Raw genomic sequence first — 11,852 nt, forward strand, 5'->3', positions numbered from 1 at the left:
GTCTCTGGCTGCCTCTCTCTGTGTAGATGTGACCAGGTGGCTGCCTCTCTCTGTGGTGATGTGACCAGGTGGCTGCCTCTCTCTGTGTAGATGTGACCAGGTAGCTGCCTCTCTCTGTGTAGATGTGACCAGGTAGCTGCCTCTCTCTGTGTAGATGTGACCAGGTGGCTGCCTCTCTCTGCGGTGATGTGACCAGGTGGCTGCCTCTCTCTGTGTAGATGTGAACAGGTGGCTGCCTCTCTCTGCGTAGATGTGACCAGGTGGCTGCCTCTCTCTGCGTAGATGTGAACAGGTGGCTGCCTCTCTCTGTGTAGATGTGACCAGGTGGCTCTCTCTGTGTAGGTGTGACCAGGTGGCTGCCTCTCTCTGCGGTGATGTGACCAGGTGGCTGCCTCTCTCTGCGGTGATGTGACCAGGTGGCTGCCTCTCTCTGCGTAGATGTGAACAGGTGGCTGCCTCTCTCTGCGTAGATGTGAACAGGTGGCTGCCTCTCTCTGCGTAGATGTGACCAGGTGGCTGCCTCTCTCTGCGTAGGTGTGACCAGGTGGCTGCCTCTCTCTGTGTAGGTGTGACCAGGTGGCTGCCTCTCTCTGTGTAGGTGTGACCAGGTGGCTGCCTCTCTCTGTGTAGGTGTGACCAGGTGGCTGCCTCTCTCTGTGTAGGTGTGACCAGGTGGCTGCCTCTCTCTGTGTAGGTGTGACCAGGTGGCTGCCTCTCTCTGCGTAGGTGTGACCAGGTGGCTGCCTCTCTCTGCGTAGGTGTGACCAGGTGGCTGCCTCTCTCTGCGTAGGTGTGACCAGGTGGCTGCCTCTCTCTGCGTAGGTGTGACCAGGTGGCTGCCTCTCTCTGTGTAGATGTGAACAGGTGGCTGCCTCTCTCTGTGTAGATGTGAACAGGTGGCTGCCTCTCTCTGTGTAGATGTGATCAGGTGGCTGCCTCTCTCTGCGGTTATGTGACCAGGTGGCTGCCTCTCTCTGTGTAGATGTGATCAGGTGGCTGCCTCTCTCTGTGTGTAGGTGTGACCAGGTGGCTGCCTCTCTCTGTGTAGGTGTGACCAGGTGGCTGCCTCTCTCTGTGTAGGTGTGACCAGGTGGCTGCCTCTCTCTGTGTAGGTGTGACCAGGTGGCTGCCTATCTCTGTGTAGGTGTGACCAGGTGGCTGCCTCTCTCTGCGTAGATGTGACCAGGTGGCTGCCTCTCTCTGTGCAGATGTGAAGAGGTAACTGCCTCACTCTGTTTAGATGTGAACAGGTGGCTGCCTCTCTCTGTGTAGATGTGATCAGGTGGCTGCCTCTCTCTGTGTGTAGGTGTGACCAGGTGGCTGCCTCTCTCTGTGTAGATGTGATCAGGTGGCTGCCTCTCATGTGACCAGCTTGGTTTTGACATTAAAATGATCGCTGCTTTCAAATGCGGGAACACTCGCAGGAGTTTCCACAGCAGCTGCAAGTCGTACCCTATTACATAAACCTCCAGGTGTCAGACTGACTCGAGTTATCTCTCTCTAGGTGTGACCAGGTGTTAGACTATCTCTGGTTATATATCTCTCTGTGTGTAGATGTGACCAAGTGTCGCTGACAACCCGCGAGAGCGCGCATCGTCAGTGACATAGTGGGTACACACTAGGTCTGATACATCTCCCCTCTGGTGCCAGACTGTCTCTTGATATCTCTCTCTCTCTCTGTAGATGTGACCATGTGTCACACTGTCTCTGATGTCTTTCTATGTAGATGTGATCAGGTATCAGATTGTCTCTGGTTCTCTCTCTATGGGGCCCATTTAGCAAAGTGTATTTGAGGTAAAATCCCAGAAAACACCTGAGGGTTTACCTCAAATACTAAGTAAGCCCTGTATGTATGAAGGTGGGACTGCAGCAGGTATCTCCGATACCTGCTGTGATCCCTCCATTGCCGCTGGCAGCCACCTCCACCACGGGGGATGCAATGCTGCCAAATCTACTAATATCCGGAATGCGATGCATTCCAGATACTGGCCCCTGCAGCTAACGCCATCTGAAGATGACGTTAGCGGCTGTAGCCTATGGCCTACACCACACACTATTAGCCGGCGGAGGGATCCGCTGGAACACTTCACGGCTATGGCGGATGTGCATGTGCAGTCGACGGGACTGCGCATGCACACCACCCCCTGAACTGGCCGGCAGCTCTCCGGAGACATCGCAGGGTCTTTCGGAGCCCGTGTCCATGATGATGCATCCGTCGATAGGATCACTTTTTGCACTGTGATCAGGGGCGTTACTGGCATGCCCTGATCGCATTGCAAAAGCGATCCTAGATAAATGAGCCCCTATTTGTCAGACTGTCTCTTATTTCTTACTGTGACCAGGTGTCAGAGTGTCTCTGGTAAATATCTCTCTCTCTCTGTAGCTGTGACCAGGTGTCAGACTGTCTCTGGTTCTCTCCCTCTCTCTCTCGATGTGACCAGGTGTCAGACTGTCTCTGATGTCTTTTGGTGAAGATGTGACCAGGTGTCAGAGTGTCTCTGGTAAATCTCATTCTCTCTATGTAGCTGTGACCAGGTGTCGGACTGTCTCTGGTTCTCTCTATCTTACTATGTGACCAGGTGTCAGACTGTCTCTACTTCTCTCTCTCTCTCGATGTGACCAGGTGTCAGACTGTCTCTGGTTCTCTCTCTCTTGATGTGACCAGGTGTCAGACTGTCTCTGGCTCTCTCTCGATGTGACCAAGTGTCAGACTGTCTCTGATGTCTTTCTGTGTAGATGTGAATAGGGGCAGGATGCAGCAATCTGAGAAATGTAGTCAAACCCCAAAATGCGGGTTTGACCACATTTCTCATATGCACCAAGCCCCGGAATGGCTTGGTTGCGGTGGGTAATGCCATCTTCCTTATGGCATTACCCATAGAAGCCTATGGGCTTCTATCAGGGGAGAATGCTGAGATCCCTTCCACCACCCACCGCGGCGCATGCGTCCTTCTGCACATGCGCAGAAGGACACTAGAGGGGCTTCTGGGTCATAGACCCACAAGTCTGCCTGCAATGCATCATGCATCCCGCCCCAGGTGTCAGACTGCCCCTGGTAAATCTCGGGGGAGAGATGCACTAAGCCATGGAGTGATAAAGCAACAACTAATCAGCTCCTGTCATTTTTCAAACACAGCCTCTGTAAACTGACAGTTAGGAGCTGATTGGCTGGTACTTTATCAGTCTCCACTTTATCTCTATCCAAGGCTTAATGTATCTCCAGGTGTCAGACTGTCTCTGGTTATCTCTCTCTCTCTCTCTCTCTATAGATGTGACCAGGTGTCAGACTGTCTCTGATGTTCTTCTATGTAGATGGTGACCAGGTGTCAGACTGTCTCTGGTTATCTCTCTCTCTCTCTCTATAGATGTGACCAGGTGTCGGACTGTCTCTGATGTTCTTCTATGTAGATGGTGACCAGGTGTCAGACTGTCTGGTTATCTCTCTCTATCTGTAGATGTGACCAGGGGCTAAATTTACTAAATTGAGATTTTTTAGAAGTGTGTTTTAAAAGTGATGTTGCCCATAGCAACCAAACAGCTTCTACTTAACATTTAACTAGCACCTTCTAGAAGATAATAGTTAGAATCTTTTAAAACTCACTTTTAAAAACTCTCACTTGGTAAATTTACCAAGTGTCAGACTGTCTCTGATGTTTTTCTGTGTAAATGGTGACCAGGTGTCAGACTATCTCTGGTTATATCTTCCTGCCTGTCAGAAGTCCAGTGGATATGGATAGGGATAGGTATGGATAGGGATAGGATACCTCGGTGTAGAAAGTCCCACAGGTCACAGGTCACAGGTCACAGGTTGCTGTCTCTGCTGTAGCTGCCTCACTGTTACTGTTCGGCTTTGCAGCTTTTCTTGCGTGGCGCAGAGGTTATTGGCTGTGAGGATCCTCTCACCGATTGGCAGTTGCTGCTGCTAATCAGGAATGGGAAAGGGGCGGGCTGTCATGTGCTTAATAGTCTCCTGTATTTACTTCAGTTACGCACACACTGAAAGGGCCTATCCTTTAGAACACACACTACAGTAACCAGTGGTAGTGTCATATGTGTGTGCAGTACCTGCTGCAGACTGGCTGATACTTTTACTTTGTATTTTGTTACTCTCAGGTATATATAATACCATGTATGCCGGATACCGTGAGTATCTATTTAGTGAATTAATAAGAGTAGTAACATGGACCTTTGTATTATGTTTTATGGGAACAATGTGTAACAATTGTCAACAATGGTGTTTGCTTACTAATGAAGCGTGAAGATGGGAATACACATAACCAATCAGACAATTGCTTTCATTATTACACTAGATCTATGAAAGCCAATTGCTTGTTAGTTTATAAACTGGACAATGGATATTTACTTTGTTTAGTACCTAACTCTGAATGGATATTAATTACAGATACTGGGGTAGATGTATGATAGCGGCACTTAACGTGCCGCTATACCGCTTCCTGCTTCGCCTCTTTACCGAGACGAAGCAGGAAGCACTACCGATGAGATGCAAGAACATCTCATCGGCCGGAGAGGGGGAGCGTTAACTCCCCCCTCCGGCGCTACCCGCTAGAGACCGCAGCGCATCAGCCTAGTGCTGATGCGCTGTGTCTCTGTCCCGGCCGGCTTCACTGAGCATGCGCGGGATCTCGCAAGTATCGCGAGATCCCCGCGTGCAGCCCTGGAGCCAGCAGCAGCCCCAGCAGGGACAGCGCTGGGGCTGATACCGCTTCTAGGCTTCGTACATCTACCCCATTAAACGTAATCTATTTTACCCAGGAAACAATGCTATGGTCTTTTTTACAAATTACTTTCTAAAAGAATCTGAAACTAATAATTATTGGACATATATATATATATAGGTACATGGAGGTGCAAGTGATGGGTGACAGGTACATGGAGGTGTAAGTGATGTGGGACAGGTACATGGAGGTGTAAGTGATGTGGGACAGGTATGTGGAGGTGTAAATGATGTAGGACAGGTATGTGGAGGTGTAAATGATGGGGGACAGGTACGTGTAGGTGTAAGTGATGGGGACAGGTACGTGGAGGTGTAAATGGTGTGGGATAGGTACGTGGCGGTGTAAATGATGGGGGACAGGTTTGTGGAGGTGTAAATGATGGGGGACAGGTACATAGAGGTGTAAATGATGGGGTACAGGTACATGGAGGTGTAAATGATGGGGGACAGGTACGTAGAGGTGTAAATGGTGTGGGATAGGTACATGGAGGTGTAAATGATGGAGGATAGGTATGTGGAGGTGTAAATGATGGGGGACAGGTACGTAGAGGTGTAAATGGTGTGGGATAGGTACATGGAGGTGTAAATGATGGAGGATAGGTAAGTAGAGGTGTAAATGATGGGGAACAGGTATGTGGAGGTGTTTTAATGTAGGACAGGTGCGTGGAGATGTAAGTGATGTGGGACAGCTATGTGGAGGTGTAAGTGAGGTGGGACAGGTATGTGGAGGTGTAAATTATGTAGGACAGGTATGTGGAGGTGTAAATGATGGGGGACAGGTACGTGGAGGTGTAAGTGATGGGGATAGGTACGTGGAGGTGTAAATGGAGTGGGATAGGTACGTGGCGGTGTAAATGATGGGAGACAGGTTTGTGGTGGTGTAAATGATGGGGGACAGGTACATGGAGGTGTAAATGATGGGGGATAGGTTTGTGGAGGTGTAAATGATGGGGGACAGGTACATGGAGGTGTAAATGGTGTGGGATAGGTACATGGAGGTGTAAATGATGGAGGATAGGTTTGTGGAGGTGTAAATGATGTGGGATAGGTAAGTGGAGGTGTAAATGATGGGGGACAGCTATGTGGAGGTGTAAGTGATGTGGGACAGGTACGTGGAGGTGTAAATGATGTAGGACAGGTGTGTGGAAGTGTAAGTGATGTGGAACAGGTATGTGGAGGTGTAAATGATGGGGGACAGGTATGTGGAGGTGTAAATGATGCGGGACAGGTATGTGGAGGTGTTTTAAAGTAGGACAGGTACGTGGAGATATAAGTGATGTGGGACAGCTATGTGGAGGTGTAAGTGATGTGGGACAGGTACGTGGAGGTGTAAATGATGTAGGACAGGTGTGTGGAGGTGTAAGTGATGTGGAACAGGTATGTGGAGGTGTAAATGATGGGGGACAGGTATGTGGAGGTGTAAATGATGGGGGACAGGTATGTGGAGGTGTAACTGTTGGGGGACAGGTATGTGGAGGTGTAAATGATGGGGGACAGGTATGTGGAGGTGTTATAATGTAGGACAGGTACGTGGAGATGTAAGTGATGTGGGACAGCTATGTGGAGGTGTAAGTGATGTAGGATAGGTATGTGGAGGTGTAAGTGATGTGGGACAGGTATGTGGACGTGTAAGTGATATAGGACAGGTATGTGGAGGTGAAAGTGATGTGGGACAGGTATGTGGAGGTGTAAGTGATGTGGGACAGGTATGTGGAGGTGTAAATGATGTAGGACAGGTATGTGGAGGTGTAAGTGATGTGGAACAGGTATGGAGGGGTAAATGATGTGGGACAGATATGTGGAGGTGTAAATGGTGTGGGATAGGTACATAGAGGTGTAATTGATGGAGGTCAGGTATGTGGAGTTGTAAATGATGGGGGACAGGTATGTGGAGTTGTAAATGATGGGGGACAGGTACGTGGAGGTGTAAATGATGGGGGACAGGTACGTGGAGGTGTAATGATGTGGGACAGGTATGTGAAGGTGTAAATGATAGGGGACAGGTATGTAAAGGTGTAAATGATGGGGGACAGGTAGGTGGAGGTGTAAATGATGGGGGACAGGTACGTGGAGGTGTAAATGATGGGGGACAGGTATGTGGAGGTGTAAATGATGGGGGACAGGTATGAGGAGGTGTAAATGATGGGGGACAGGTACGTGGAGGTGTAATTGATGTGGGACAGGTATGTGGTGGTGTAAATGATGTGTGACAGGTACGTGGAGGTGTAACGATAGTACAAGGGTTTTTGAACTTGCAGATGACAGATAAAAGTGTTTATTCCAAAAATGTTCAAACTTGTATAAAAAAACACTGAAAAATGACTAGACTTTCATTTGCTGAAAAATACTTGCTGTCATTTTTCAACCATTAACATAAAGTGCAAAAATCAGCCATTTAACACCTTTTAAGAACCTCCAGTACTTTTCTTATGGCCACTAACAGCTGTCTATATGGTCCAACTAGTTTAAGGATCATGCACACCTAACGATATGCTCCATGAGCGATATCGTTAAGTGTTTCCCCTGCACTGCTGGGCTAAATGTCGTTCCCGACATTGAGCACACACACTGAATGATATTAACGATATCGTTCAGTGGCGGCACCCTCGCTCATCTCCGAACTTGCATAACCTGATGATATCGTCAGGTTGCCCTGCAAGTACGAGCGATGACATTTTTAACGATCTGCGGGAGCACGCATTGTTATCAATATCTTGCATACACACTGGACAATATTGAACGCAATGAACAATAACAATATTGTTATTGTCCGTATCGTCTAATTTATCGTCTAGTGTGTATGAGGCTTTAGTTGTCACTTTTTTTGGGCATGGATGGTTTCCCCACTTTTTCTTGCACTTCTCCAGTTCACTATTGCATCCCTCCGGTATCTCTGGTTTGGTGTATAAGCGGGCAGTTTGGTACCTCCCCAACCTGGAACTAATCTGTTTACTCCACGGCTCTCTCCAAATGGTGGACAATGGTAGCTGAAGCAACTGCAATAAAGGTAATGACCAGCTGGAAATAATTAATGATACTGCCTCCTCAAAGGAAGACCAATAGCATTGCAAGTCCCACAATAAATAGTGCCAGAGGTTGGTACGGTATGTAGTCAGGAAGCCGATTGTCTAAATGCCGACCGCTGATTTCCCGACTGTCAAATCCCGGTAAAGTACTAATGACAGGCGCCGAAAACCAGACGGCTGTCATTAGACCTACGCCGGGAGCCCAACACCCCCGGCATACCGAACAAAGGTAAGCCGGGCGCAGACAGCCGCCGGGGGGGGGTTAGGTTTAGGCTAGGGGAAGGGGGGTTAGGCACCCCCGGGGGGAGGTTAGGGTTAGGCACCCCCCGGGAGACTTAGGTTTAGGCTGCGGGAACGGGGGGGTTAGGTTTAGGCACTTAGAGGGGGGTTAAGGTTAGGCACTAGGGGGGGAGGTTAGGGTTAGGCACCCCTAAGGGAGGGTTAGGGGGAAAAATAGGGTTAGTTCTACTTACCTTATTAGCGATTGGGATCTTCACCCCTGCCGGGCTTCCGCTGTCGGGATTTGAACTGACGGCGGTAATAACTACTACACCCGTTGGTACAGCTCCTCAGGATGGTCCGTTGTGGACCTCTCTGCCCTCCAGTGATAGTAGCTCCTTTAGGGGGCATGTTAGGGATTATAGCGGTGCCTATAGAACCTACCTGGTAACATTAAAGTAACTAGTAACCATAATGTCTACATACATTTAACAAATATATCAGGTATATGAGTACTGGTGAAAGGGGATAATGAGTAGTCTTTTTTTTTTTTTTTTCATCAATGAATTTTTATTGAATATCTTGCAAAATATTTATGGGGGTACAGAAAAAAGAAAAGGGAAATCATAGTTAAAGTAAAATACAAGGGTGGGGGGGTTGACAGTACATTCATAGACATTAAAAAAAAACAACCGTAAATATAGAATTGCATAATATGCTAAGTACTATGGTCCGACTGTGGAAGCTCATTGAGATCAAAGGGAGAAGGACTCTGCGGGTTTTGTGAAGGCATGGACAAAGTTGCACCCCCTCCATCCGTAACATATAGATACCAGGGGTTCCATTTCGTAGTGGAAGGTGAAGTGGCCATAGAATAAGTGACCTCTCTTGTCTCCATCTCAAAATTAAATTGTGTTTTTGTTATAACTTTATCAAATGGAGGAGGAGAAGGGGACTTCCACTGCTGGGCTATAGTGGCCTTAGCGGATATCAGGATATGGCCGAGAACATACCGGTCAGATTTGGGAACAGTAGTTGGGTACCAGTGGAGAAGAGCGAGGGAGGGGTCTAGGGTCAATGTGAGGCCCAGTACCTCATTAATGAGACTGAATACCTCCTCCCAGAAGCGGCGTATATGAGGACATTCCCAGAAAACATAGAAAATGGAGCCCTCAGAGTTACAGAGGCGCCAACAGAACTTTGAGACAGTGGGCCATATTTTATGTAATCTAGAGGGGGTTAAATATAATCTATTTAAAAGTTTTACATACATTTCAATATGATTGGTATATGTGGATATTGAGAAAGAAGAAAAATATATAATCTCCCATTGTGAGAAGGTGAAGGTACGCTGGAGATCTGTTTCCCAGTGAAGTTGAGCGGGGGATTTAATTGACAGAACTGTGGGAGATAATAAAGAATACCAGTAAGATATGGCTCCACTAGAGGAGGGTTTAGAGAATTTACTCAGGATTTTGTGTGGCGGTATTTGGAATACTGTGGAATCTGTATTCATCTTGGTATACCAATGTATTAATTGTTGGTAGAAAAACCAGGCTGAGGGTCCTAGTGGGTATTTAGCACGAAGATCTATATATGTTAAAATTGAGGACGGGGAAAAGAAGCCTGCTAAAGACTCTGGGCGTCATTCAGACCCGCTCGCGAGCGCAGGACGCTCGCTAGCGGGTCGATGGTGCCGAATTGCGCATGCGCATGACGGAGGGAGCTCCGTCGTGCGCATGCGCGATACCCAAATAACGATGGCCAAGCCGTCGTTATGGTTCTCGCACCAAAGGGGGCGTGCTGTCGATGGAGAGTGACAGCACGCCCCCTTTGGTGGGTGTGCCGGGGGCGTGGCTGCCAGACGGAGGCGTTCCCATGGGAACGCCTACCGTCTGAGTCCGGCTCCACTGACATCAGTAGTGATGTCAGTGGGAGTGATTTTGGCTCTGATAGAGCCAAAATCACTCCAGGGCTTGCAGTCACCGAGACCTTACCGCAGGGTCTCGTCGCAAGCCCGATGGTCGCGATGGTTTTGACCATCGCGACCATCATCATGGACGCTCGCTATAGCTGTGGGTGGTAACCCACAGCTATGCGAGCGTCCATGAGGCCGCTCCAAGTTCAGGGAGGAGGGCCCTGATTCAGAGCGAGCGCTCTAATCAGAGCGTCCGGCTCTGATTAAGGCCCTCTATACCCAAACTCATCCAGTAGGACATATGAAGATTAGGCAATACTATATCCAATGCCCAAAGGGAAACAGTTCCAGCGGGAAGGGTAAAATCGAAATGAGCTTAGAGGTTAAGATCCCAAGCTTTTAAGGTATCTAAGATTGTTTTAGGTAGTAGGGGGAGTCGTGGATGATATTGTTGGGGCAACCATAGAAGATCAGGGAGAGGGAATCGCCGGAGAAGGGCACGTTCTAAGTCTACCCAAACTTTAACAGAAGGGGGAAGAAACCAGTCACATATGTGAGATAGAAGGGGTGCTTCATGATATCTATTCATATCAGGTAGGTTAAGGCCTCCCTGGGGTTTAGGCCGAACCATACGACTATAAGCCATCCTAGAGGGCTTACCCCTCCACACATAAGAAATCATCAGATGGCGCATCTGCTGCAATAATTTGTGGGGAATAGCATAGGGAATAGCCCGAAATAAATACATCAATCTTGGTAAAAACATCATTTTGAACGCCGCTATGCGACCCAACCAGGAGATCTCGTAACTCATCCAAACAGTGGCCAAAGAAGACAATTGGGTCAGGAGAGGAACATAATTTATCATTTTCATTAAATACAGCAATAATAGAGGATGTTATATTAATTCCTAAATCAGATATGGACGAATTCTTCCATATAAACGGAAAACGTCTCTTTAAAGAACATAAAGATGAAGGTGGATTATTAATAGGTAAAGCTTTGGTTTTTGTAACATTCAATTTATAGTAGGAAGCTGCACTATAATTATCTAAAATAGTGTAAAGAGGAAGCAACGAGATCTCCAGGTCGGTTACAAACAGCAAAACATCATCTGCAAACAGACATAATTTGTGGGAGGTGTTATAGATGGAGAGCCCTGGGAACTCGGATGATTGGCGGACTTTTTGAGCAAGGGGTTCGACGGCCAGCACATATATCAGTGGGGAGAGAGGACACCCCTGTCTGGTGCCGTTAGAAATTGAGAAGGGTTGAGAGAGAAACCCGTTACTAAAAACACGGGCAGAAGAGCCAGAGTAGAGGGCATTAATGGACCGAAGGATGTCACCCTGGATTCCATATTTGTAAAACACCTGGCGCATGTAATCCCAATGTAGCCGGTAAAACGCTTTTTCAGCGTCAAGAGAGAAGAGGAGGAACTGCAACTTATTGAAAACCACCCATTCAACCAAATCTAAAACCTTACGGGTGTTATCGGGAGCCTGTCGCCCATGAACAAAGCCCACCTGGAAAGGATGAATCAATCGTGGAGGCATTGGATTCAGACGGTTAGCTATCAGGTTAGCAAAAATTTCACGTCTGTGTTAAGGAGCGCAATGGGTCTGTAGTTTTTACACACTGAGGGGTCTTACCAGGTTTCGGAATGGTGACAATTTGTGCTTCTACCATTTCGGGTGGAAAAGAACCTTTATTAGAAGCTTCTGTAAATAGATTTAGAAGAATCGGGGACAAGGTCTCAGTGAATATAGAATAAAAAGAATTTGAGAAACCGTCAAGGACCGGGGGCTTTGCCCTTGGGTAATTTCTGAATTACTTCCTGAATTTCCTTCAAAGACCAGGGGGCATTCAGGGACGCCAGGCCATCCGCATCTAAGGAGGGGAAAGATAGATCATCCAAAAAGGAGGAGATAACATTAGCCGAGGGCTGAGGGAT

At 47.9% G+C, this 11,852-nt stretch overlaps 1 protein-coding gene across 1 annotated transcript in view; it reads right to left on the reverse strand.

Moving 5' to 3' along the window:
• The window catches only part of PEBP4 (phosphatidylethanolamine binding protein 4), a 105,519-nt gene extending 101,626 nt beyond the window's left edge, over positions 1-3,893 (reverse strand). Inside the window, exon 1 of the mRNA XM_088443269.1 lies at positions 3,765-3,893. The gene's annotated coding sequence lies outside the window, so the exon portion shown is untranslated. The remainder of the gene's footprint in view (positions 1-3,764) is intronic.
• Between the last annotated feature and the right edge of the window lie 7,959 nt (positions 3,894-11,852).

This window comes from Taudactylus pleione, unplaced genomic scaffold, assembly GCF_031769625.1.
Source record: "Taudactylus pleione unplaced genomic scaffold, aTauple2 ptg000329l, whole genome shotgun sequence".
In the NCBI taxonomy this organism is placed as follows: Eukaryota; Metazoa; Chordata; class Amphibia; order Anura; family Myobatrachidae; genus Taudactylus; species Taudactylus pleione.